The 10,278-nt window shown below is 53.5% G+C and overlaps 1 long non-coding RNA gene across 1 annotated transcript; it reads left to right on the forward strand.

Moving 5' to 3' along the window:
• Window positions 1–4,668: 4,668 nt before the first annotated feature.
• LOC120887485 (uncharacterized) lies at window positions 4,669–7,841 on the forward strand. The gene is made up of 2 exons (XR_013426283.1): window positions 4,669–5,277; window positions 6,485–7,841. It is a non-coding gene; the product is annotated as an uncharacterized LOC120887485 (long non-coding RNA).
• The last annotated feature ends 2,437 nt before the right edge of the window (window positions 7,842–10,278 follow it).

Below are 10,278 nucleotides of genomic sequence, written 5' to 3' on the forward strand. Positions count from 1 at the left end.
AGGAGGAGGAAGAGGAGGAGGAGGAGGAGGGAGGAGGAGGAGGAAGAGGAGGAGGAGGGGGAGGAGGAGGAGGAGGAGGAGGAAGAGGAGGAGGAGGAGGAGGGAGACAGGAAGGAAAGGAGGGGGGCAGTGAGCGGGAGGTGATGGGAGGTGAGAGCTCATACTGGAACATGGGATGGGAGACAGGAGGGAGGTGTACATCAAAGCAGGGGTGTGAAAAGCAGAGAGACATATTTTTGTTTTGAAACAGGGTCTCGGTAAGTTGCTGAGTTTGGCCTTGAACTTGCAATCCTCCTGTCTCGGCCTCCTGAGTTGTCAATTCTCAGTACTACGTGAGGGTGAAGAAATGCTAGAAGTATTGAACATGCCCCCACTTACCCTCCCGGAAGCCCCCACTGAGGTTTCCAGACAGTGCCAGAGAAGGCAGAGGACAGAGAGACACAGGAAGTCAGGCCACAGAGACAGAGAGACACAGAGACAGAGGTGGTGGAGACTCAGAGGGAGAAACAGAGGTGCAGAGACCAGGTAGAGACAGAGGCAGGGCAGAGACTTGAGACAGGTACATGGTAGAGACAGATGGAGACAGAGGAGTCCCAGAGGCGGGCCCGGCAGACAGGAGCAGCAGTCCCAGGTGCACAGGGGAAAGCCAGGCAGAGAGACCCGGGAGAGACAGAGGAGGAAGGGGACAGCAGGAGGAAAGGGCAGGAGGATGCCCATGGAGGCCCCAGCTCAGCAAGAGCCATGGAAAGAGAAGCTGATCAGCTGGGAGGGAGGGAGCTGGGGACAGTGGGCGGGCGCAGGGAAGGCCACCTTGCCAGGAGCCACCCAGGCCCCCTGTGCAGGGCATGGGGAGAGGGCAGCTCCCTGGGCCCTCACTGTCCCCCAGAGGGCAGGCTGGGCAGGAGGGATCCAGAGCTGCTCCCAGCCGGGGCTTGGGCTTCTCCCTCTCTCCAGAGTTGTTAATCTTGGAGGACAGGTTGGTCTTTTGATAGCTATCTGCAGGGGTCAGCTTAGAAGTATCTAAGGAGATCCTGGTCGGAATGTCATTTGTCACCGGGGGCTGACAGGTGGCATTGCTCAGCCCCCTCCTGGCTTCCCTGGAACCCGAGGCCAAGGCTGCCCTTCACCCTCCCCCTGAGCACAGCTCTCCCGACCTCCCCTCCCCTGGTCTCATCTGGGCAGGAGCAGGAGCCGCGGCGGTGGGGCCGGGGACCCTTGCTCCAGGAACATGCGGGGACCCTGGTCCGTGCAGTGCCAACCTCTAGATCAGCCCTTCTCAGCCTTGGCTGCACCTGTGACTCTCCTGGGATGTTTTAAAATGTGGAGGCCGGGGGTCCCCAGGAGGTGGGGACTTGGACGCTGTGGGTGGGGCCAGCCCTTGCAGTTGGCAGACCCGACTGAGGTGACTCCAGTGAGCAGAAGGGATCTTTCCAGTCTCAAACCAGGGGATGCCTCCTGGGAGGCATTTCCCCTGACGATCCTGCCCTCACCCTACTCTCCAAACATGGGCTCATTTCCCAGCCAGCCCTACGAGCTACCTAACCTAGCCATGAGGAACAGGGCCGCTGGGCGGAGGCATATGCTTGGTGGCACGTGGCCTGGTCTCAGAGAAATCACTGTGATAGGAAGATCCACGACAGCCTTCCTGCTGCAGACACCAGCCCTTAACTTCCAATTCCGGGAGTCCCCCCACCGCCTCACCTGCCGGGCGGGGTTGCCCGCGGTCTCCCTAGTCAGGCAGATTTATGGACGTATCAATGAATGCATGTCGCAGCAGAGCTTTGAGTTTCAGAGTGGGGAGGACGGTGGCTCTGGCTGGCGGCTGCAGGACCCAGGTGACTCAGAGCCTCCGACCTGTGGTGTAGACGGACTGGAAGCAGAGGGTGGACGAGGGCCAGGAGACCCTGCAGCACTGGGTACAGAGGACAGAGCCCTGCAGGCCGGGGGAGGCCAGGCAGCAAGGCTCAGGGTTTCCGCCCTGGAACACCCCCTGCTCCAGTGACAGGGTCACAGCGTAGGGTCACAGTGCCATCGTGATCCCTGGCCTGTGAGATGACCGAGTGCCTCACCTTCCTGTCCTGCTGCCCAACCAGGTGACTTCAGAGGTCAGATTCGCAGGGGACTCCAGCTGTCCTCTAACCGGGCCGCACGGCAGGGTTGGCAAAAGTGCAAATTCTGTTTTAGTGGCCCCAAGTTGATGTTATGAAAACGCTCAAATATTCAGAAAAGGCACCAAAGTAGAGCACCAATCCCACCTCGATTCAGCACTGCCGTGACTCCGCTGGGCCGGCACCTGCGCTGTCCCCGCGTGTTTCCTATCTACCCACGCAGCCAGCTCTCACGCAGCTCTCGGGTCCTCGTGTGTTTATTTTCTAAACTATTTAAAGTCGGAGACATCATGACTCTACCCCTAACTACTTCAGTCTCCTAAGAACTTTCTTACACAACCGCAGCATCATTGTCACACGGAAGATGGCGAGCAAAGGCCCCAGGATATCCAACCTCCAAGTTCAAATTTCCTCGTGTGTTCCAAGAAGGCATTTCAAAGCTTTTTTAAACCACCATCCAATCAAAACCCAGGCACCACAGGACATTCTTCATGTCACCGACGCAGCTGTTAGCCCAGAACACCACACGCAAATGTCTTTGCGACATTGGCTTTTGAAGGGTCTGGTTGTTCTGGAGAATGTCCCACGTCTGCCATTTGTCTGATGGCCTTTCCATGTCGTCATTTGACGTTCTCCTCTGTCCCCCGTATTTTCGATAAAGTAGACGTGGGTCTACGTCAGATTCGGTTTAGTTAACTCTAACAGGTTCGTGATTTGCGGCTTAGCAAGGATTCCTGACGGATGGCGCTCTGTGCCTCACACGGCCCCACCCTGGGAGGTACATAATGTCAACAGAGAGGACCTGTCATTCGGTCAAGGGGGTGACATGAGATCCCCCTGGTGAAGACACATTCTACCCCCTGTGCTTTAGGAAGGTGTCCACAGTGACGTGCCAGCTCCAGACGGTTTCTCCAGTTATAGCGTCCACCACTCACTCACTAACTCAGGCCCGACAGGAGCGCTCAGTCGCAAGTTTAAACAGTACTTTGTCCAACTCTCCTTCCCAACTCCTTCTGTGTTATTTGATATGACTCTTCTTCTTAAATAAGTTTTTTCTTTGTTCTCTCTCTCTCTCTCTCTCTCTCTCTCTTTCTTCCCCTTCTCTGCCTCCAGCGTCCCTATGGGTTCATGGAATTTTAGTCAAAGTATTGCAATCAAATTGTCATTTTCTCATGCTAAAATCTTCCTAGATTTATCTACTACGAGTCCCATGAGGCTGGATTCAGGACTCTTTTCCTTGCTTTATGGAGCTGCCCCAGACCTGGAATCAACCATTTCTCCAAGAAACATGGTTCCTTTGGGTGGTGAGTGGTTCTCCTAAGCCACAATCTGGGCTCCAGTTGGGATAAGCATATATTTTTGCTCCCCAGAGGCACAGGACTAAATTCTAGCTCTGCCACCTGTGAACTGTGAGGTCTGCGCCGTCACCGCCTGTGCTGGGTCTCAGTGTTCTCCTCTGTAGAATGGGGAGAACAACAGCCCACTTCACCCTGAAAGATTGCTAAAAAGAATCAACTATATCGTATTTTAAAACCATTCCAGTGACACAGGACACATGGCGAGAGCTACGGAGATGTGTCATATGTATTTCTATTTCTCGTGTATGCATCTGGGCTTGGAATGGAGCAGAACCCCTGGGCATCCAAAGACAGGGAGAGAAAACGCTTCTTCTAAAGATTCATTCCATTCAGTTAGGATGTGTACAAGTGGAAAACAGCACGATGTTGATTTCCACTCTCGTATTAATGGCAGGTGACACAGATGTGACATTTGGAGTCTTGAAAAGAAGTTCCCTTTCTTGAAAAAAATAACAACATTTTTATCAAAATGAAGCACAGATGTTGCACAAAGCTTTCTTTGAAAACAAATGTATTTTTTAAAAAAATCAAACAAGTCGATTTGTTTAATCCTAATAGCTACGGATTGCAGAAATGTCACGGGTGACTGATGGTGGCATGTGTGGGTATGGTGGAGGTTTGGGTGACACTGTACTGAGGTCGCCTGGGGAGACTGCCTGAGCCCCTTGTTGGGAATGATCTTATCTTAAAGCTGAGATAATGTGACGCTCCTGGGACGCGTGTGCCCTCAGGCTGGTGAGCCCACCTAGCACAGGAGAGGCAGTGGACGCAGGGACAGGGGCTCAGTGCTCCCGCCTGCTTTTCAGTGATGGCGGTGGGTGGAGGGGGGACTCCAGGGAAGAAAGCCCTGGAGAAGTCACCACGCGTGTCTTGGCAGGACCTGTCCTCTCACGCAGCACCGGAGGCCACACAGGTCTGACTAGCGGGTCTCTGTCCCCGGAACGCAGCTTCAGCCACCATCACCTTGAACTTCTTTCTATTAAACTCAGGACCCCAAAGAGCCACGGCCAGTAGCCCCCGGAGACCTAAGAGGGCTGAGAGAGGCCAGGGACCGGTCCAGCCCCTGCCTACCTCGAGCAAGGAAGCACCCACCCCTGGGAGGGGCATCAGCCACCTCGGGGTGGGGCCTGAGGGACAGAGCAGGTGGAAAGGATTAAAACTGAGAGGAAGGAGGCAGGGGAAGGAGGAAGGGGAGGCCCAGCACCTGGTTTCCTTGGGCCCCAGGGGTCCACTGTGTGTCACTTTCAGTGGTAAAACTGGGAAAGCCCAAGCAAATCAAGATGTTAGTCACTCTAAAAAGAAGGTCTAAAGCCGTCGTCTTATTCTTTAAAAAAAACAAAGAGTCAAAAAGGAGACACAAAAATACAATCTACAGCACAACCAACGGAGGCTAGATCCCCTACAGGACTTCCCAGTTACTGAACAAAAGACAAGACTGGGCCTGACCTTTAGCAACTGGGAAGGAAGCCCAGAGCCCAGGAGGGAGCAAAGAGAAATGAACAGCCTTTCCTTAGGTTGAAACCTCTGAGTGGGTCTCTGGTTGCTCCCTGTGACAGGTTTAGCGTGGGCTCTGCTTGCCTGTGACCGTGAACCTGGATGGATGCAGCTGCACATTTCCAATCTAGACCTGAGAGGCTTTCAAAAGACGCTCGACTGGAGTCTGCCCAGGGCCGCTGGGCGGAGGCACATGGCCTGATCTCAGAGAAATCATTGATAGGAAGATTCACGACAGCCCTCCTGCTGCAGCGTTGGCCAAGCACCCTAGATAAGCAGCAGCCAAACCAATGCTGACCACACTTGAGCAGAGAAAGGTAAGAGAAGAATGTGCTCGTCCTTGGGATTGGCCTTATCAACTCAAAGATCGGATTCTATACTTTCCATCCCTTAAATTAGCATCTATTATGTACCAAGCCCCGAGAAGCTCTGAGGACACATCATGCTGCACTACCTAATGATTCCAGCCACCGTGAACACCATTAACTGAATGTCTTTTCAGCGATGTGTCTGGCTGCAAATATGAGGCATTAATCAGGTGGCAATTTCAGAGTCTTTAGGGAACCATTATATGGGGCAGTCACCGCGGAGTGACTATTCCTAGGAATCCGGAGATCATTAAAATGAGGTGGGGTGCCCTCGCCTAACCTTTCTCTTCTTCCCTTCGCCCGTCTCTCCTCCTTTCGGTTATTTAATTTATCCTCATACAATTTCAGACAAGAAGGCCTCTCACTGCAGAAGTGGCCAGCCAGCTCGGGGGCACCCCCAGAGCACATCCAAGGGTACGTGTTGGTAAAGTGATAGCGCTTCCTAAACCAGAAATCGCGGCGTGCAATCTGCAAAAGATCGGTGCCTCTGGGGACAGCAAGAGGGGCTATTTTAAGTTGGAACTCCCCCAGAAAATCTGGGGTGGAAACTGTGACAATCGCGATGGGGACCCACCCCAGGGCACTGTGCAGGAGTGACATTTAGCGTCTGTCTCTGTGTTTCTCACACACCCAAAGCGTCTGCCAAGGCTTGTGTGTTTGCGTGTGCTCCGTGCTTTGTGATAGACGGGGACGGCGGATGCGAGCCCGGGAACCCTTTCCTTATGTGAAACGCAGAACTTGCAGGTCAAAATTAGCTGTCAGGAGGTGGGGGAGGAGTGGAATACCCACTTTCCCCCCTTCTCTCCGCTCTTCATTGAAATAATCAGAAGAGGCCTTCAAGCCAGATGTCTTTATAGAACGGCACTTGGGGAAATGGAGCCATTTACATTTTTAAGAAATTTATTAAAATGGCAAAACAATTAATAGAGTCCGAGCTTCAGAATAAGGAGCCTCAAATCGTTCCTGCTGCTCTCCTGAGCCACCAGGATGTAAGATGAAGGACCTGGGCCACATGGGAACGGAGACAGTGAAGTAGGAACTGTGGGTCCCGTCTCCCCCGATGGACACTCAATATAAATCAGTTGAGTGAATGAACGAATGAGGGACCAGCTCAGACAAAGCAACTTACATGTTTGCTCTGTGGCTTTTACTTTAGACTCTTAAGAAACAGACCCAACTGGACCAGCCAGGACTGCGAACTAGTTCATCTCAGATCCCATGACTGCCCCGCACCATCAGTGGTGACCACGAGGAAGGATCCTAGGGTCCAAAAGAAGTTTGATGGTTGGGCACTTCCAGAGGAGACAGGGATTACGCAGACACCCAAACCGTCTCGGCCTCCAGTTCTTCACTGAGAACGAGGCACGGATTGCTCAAGGCACCGGCTAAGGGAGTCCTCCTGGTCTGGATTACGTGAGTCCGGGGCCCTGTGCTGTGCAATCTAATCGGTGTGACCGCACCTTGCTTCTGAGATCCCAAGCTTTCCTTCTGAACAAGCTCATGAGGGGACACATGCGCTTCCTCCCAGTTCGTCCTGCGGCACGTGAAGGTCCTGTGCATTCTGCCCCCCACCTCCCCTCCTCCCACTCCAGTGCTCTGTGGCTGCTCCCCTGTCCCCCTCAGCTTTAGAATCCTTCCTGCAGAATGAACACTTTTCTGTGGGACTCAGGGCTGGTGGCTGTGCTTGGGTAGAGGAGCTACATGTTCTTCTTTGAAATCAGCGCTATAAACAGGTATTTTGATACGGGGTATTTTCTGTATTACTATGTAGCGTTATCGATGCCTCCAGGCCGAGAAATCCTAGAGCAATTGATGGGCACTACGGCTTCATCGCTCCCTTTCCAATAAAATCACACGGGGCTTCAAAAACAAATACAAAAAAAATTATCCATAACATATCATCAAACCTACAGAAGAAGTAGGTGTGAGGAGTCACGGGTACAACAGTGTGACAAACGGGCCCATCAGATGTCACCATCCATTGAATGTGATCCGTTCTTCACAAGGGCACTAAGGCATGTGACTGGTTTTATCCAATAAAATTTAGGCAGGAATGGAACTTTAAGAGTTAGAGAAGTAACATATATTACATTTATTAACCCATATTCCACGTATATTAACTCATATATTAACTCATAATATATTAGCTTATTTAATGCTCAAGATTCTTTCCATGCATTTCTTCTTTTCTGCCATGATGCTGGCGACATTCTGACTGCATTCTCCAGATGCCTGGGTCCTGAAGAGAGCACCCTCCCTCCCGCTGCTGACCCTGAGGAACATTTTTCAAGCCACAGAGATATGGGGTTGTTTATTACTGCAGCATAACTCATCTCAACCTGACTGATATATATATATTCATGTACACAAGGGGCTTTCTTTCCTTCTTCCTTTTCTTTCTTTCTAGTGCTAGGGATTGAACCAAGGGCCTTGTACATGAAAGACAAGAGCTTTACCACTGAGTACCCCATGGCCCTACAAAAAGGATTTAAATGAAAGAGAATTGATTGAAAGGATTGGTATTGAACACTTATTCATTTATTGTGTGTGTGTGTGTGTGTGTGTGTGTGTGTGCATATAATAGATTGAGTTCCCACTGTGGGTAAGACATGATGACTTTGAATGAGCCATCTAGGAGATTCTGAACACTCTGCCGTGCCCCGCAGGCTCAGGAGGTGCTGGCGCCACCCTGCACTGCGCTGTGCTGAGCAGCTCCTGGGCAGGGACCTGGTTTCCAGCAGGGGTGCTGTGTGCACCCTCCGCCGCTCCTCCTCCCAGCGCTCACAGGGTGCAGTGTCTCTTCAGGAAACCACAAGGAGCAAAGGAAAATAAAATCTCTGCCCTTTGGAAGCCTCGCAGGCAGCCAGCCCCGGGGCCGCTTTGACAGGCTGTCTCTCCTTCAAGATGGAAAGGGGCCGCGGACAGAGAGAAGGCCAGCTGCTCGGCCCAGTGAGGACCTACTCGCGGGCGCAGGGGCCTGTTATTTCGGGGGCCCCGGTTCGCCCCCCCGGCTCTGCAGGGGGCAGCCCCGCTGACATTGGCCTGAAGGAGGAGGAGCTCCCTGGGTGGCATGTTTGTGCCCAGCCTGGGGGACCGCGGGGTCAGGGTAGGGAATGACCGGTCCCGTTGTCACCCAACAGCCAGGAGAGCGCGGGAAGGAGATGGGAAATACCCAGGGGCTGCAGGGTCATCGGGCAAATGCTTTGCCGTCCTTGAAGTCTTCGTGCCAGTCCCCTGGCCACAGAGAAAGAGCCAAGGAAGACGTCCCCTGAGACTCGGCTCCCTCCCTCCCTCCTTCAATTGAAAGTCACTTACTGGACGTGCTTACGTGTTGGTGACAGAGATGTGAAGACAAGAGAAGGATATTATTTAACAAAGACGTAATAAGACCTGGTGTGGCCGGCATGTTCTCAGCAGTTTATACATATTAACTCACTTAACGCTCACGAAACCCGGAAGAAGTGGATGCTCTCATCATCTGTGCTGTGCATTAGGAGAAACCGAGGCACAGAGAGGTTCATCATCTCGCCCCAGGGCAAACAGCCCTGGAGACTAGCGCCTCAGCCTCTCCTGGACCCAGAGTGCTTTACCCCCTCGGCCTCTCACAGGGTCCCCACTCCTCAAGCACAAAGGCCTGAGAGGAAGAGGACCTGGAAATAAATCATTCTCTTTTTTTTTCCGCCCAGAGCGAAACCTGTTTCTCTGGAATAGATGCAGAGACCCAAGGAAGAAGAATTCAGTCCTACCTGGCGTCTGCAGGGCTCTGCGCCCTGAGAAAAAGACCCTTCAGAGACTGCTCGCTCTGGCCAGCCTGGGGGGGGCGCTGGGGTGACACAGGGGCCCCTGCGTTCTGGCTGGCGCACCACTGTGGTTGGGGGTCTCCTAGTGGTCAGAGGGAGGAGGTGCCCGCTTCTCGTGGCAGGGTCTGCAGGAGGGACCCGGCAGCCGAGGTGGAGTGCAGCTGGAAGGGAGGGGAGAGCAGCTGTTGAGACGCAGCCCTGCAGAATCCAGAGCGCGGCACCTGAACCCCAGCTCTCCGTGCCTACCTGTGCGCCCTGGGCAGCTAAGGACACGGCCCAGGACCTCGGCTGCTGACCGGGCTGTTGCAAGGCCCGTGTGGCCAGGGGCCCCGCTCTGCACCCTGCTGAGCTCTGCACCCTGCGCGGCCCAGTCTCCAGTGGATTTGGAGGGAGGAGTGCCACTAACAGGACATTGCTGTGTGTCAGCAGAAGGGGAAATGGGTCCCCACTGACCTGTTCCCCACCCCAGAGCAGCAAAGACCTGCTCGCCCTGCTCTGCTCTTGCTCTCATGCTGGGCTTCCCCTGAGACCAAAGCCAGGTGAAGGTGGCCTGGGTCAGCGCAGCAGTCCAGCTCGTACTCCTGGTCACACCCTCAGGGGCTCTATCCTCAAACTTTAATGCACATGCGGTTCCCTGGGACTTTTCTTCTTTTGGTATCAGGGGTTGAACCCAGGGGCGCTTAACCACCAAGCCACATTCCCAGCCCTTTGGGGCATTTTATTAGAGACAAGGTGGGTCTCCTTGAGTTGCTTAGGCCTCACTAAGTTGTGGAGGCTGGCTTTGAGCTTGCCATCCTCCTGCCTCAGCCTCCCGAGTTGCTGGGATGACAGGTGTGCGTCACGGTGCCCAGTTCCCTAGTCCTTTTTTTAAATTTTGAGACAAGGTCTTGCTAAGTTGCTTAGGGGCTTGTTGAGTTGCTAAGGTTGGCCTTGAACTAATGATCCTCCTGCCTCAGCCTCCTGAGCCACTGGGATTACAGGGAGCACCACCTGCCTGGCTCCCTGGGGTCTTGTTAACAAGGCAGATCCCAACTCCACAGAACCAGGGAGGGGCCATCTGTCCATGGTGATGTCCATTCTGCTGTCCCACGGACTAGCTCTGCAGCAGGATGGTCTCCATCCACCGAGATTGCTCTTTTCCCGGGACCTA

This window comes from Ictidomys tridecemlineatus, chromosome 10, assembly GCF_052094955.1.
Source record: "Ictidomys tridecemlineatus isolate mIctTri1 chromosome 10, mIctTri1.hap1, whole genome shotgun sequence".
NCBI lineage: Eukaryota > Metazoa > Chordata > Mammalia > Rodentia > Sciuridae > Ictidomys > Ictidomys tridecemlineatus.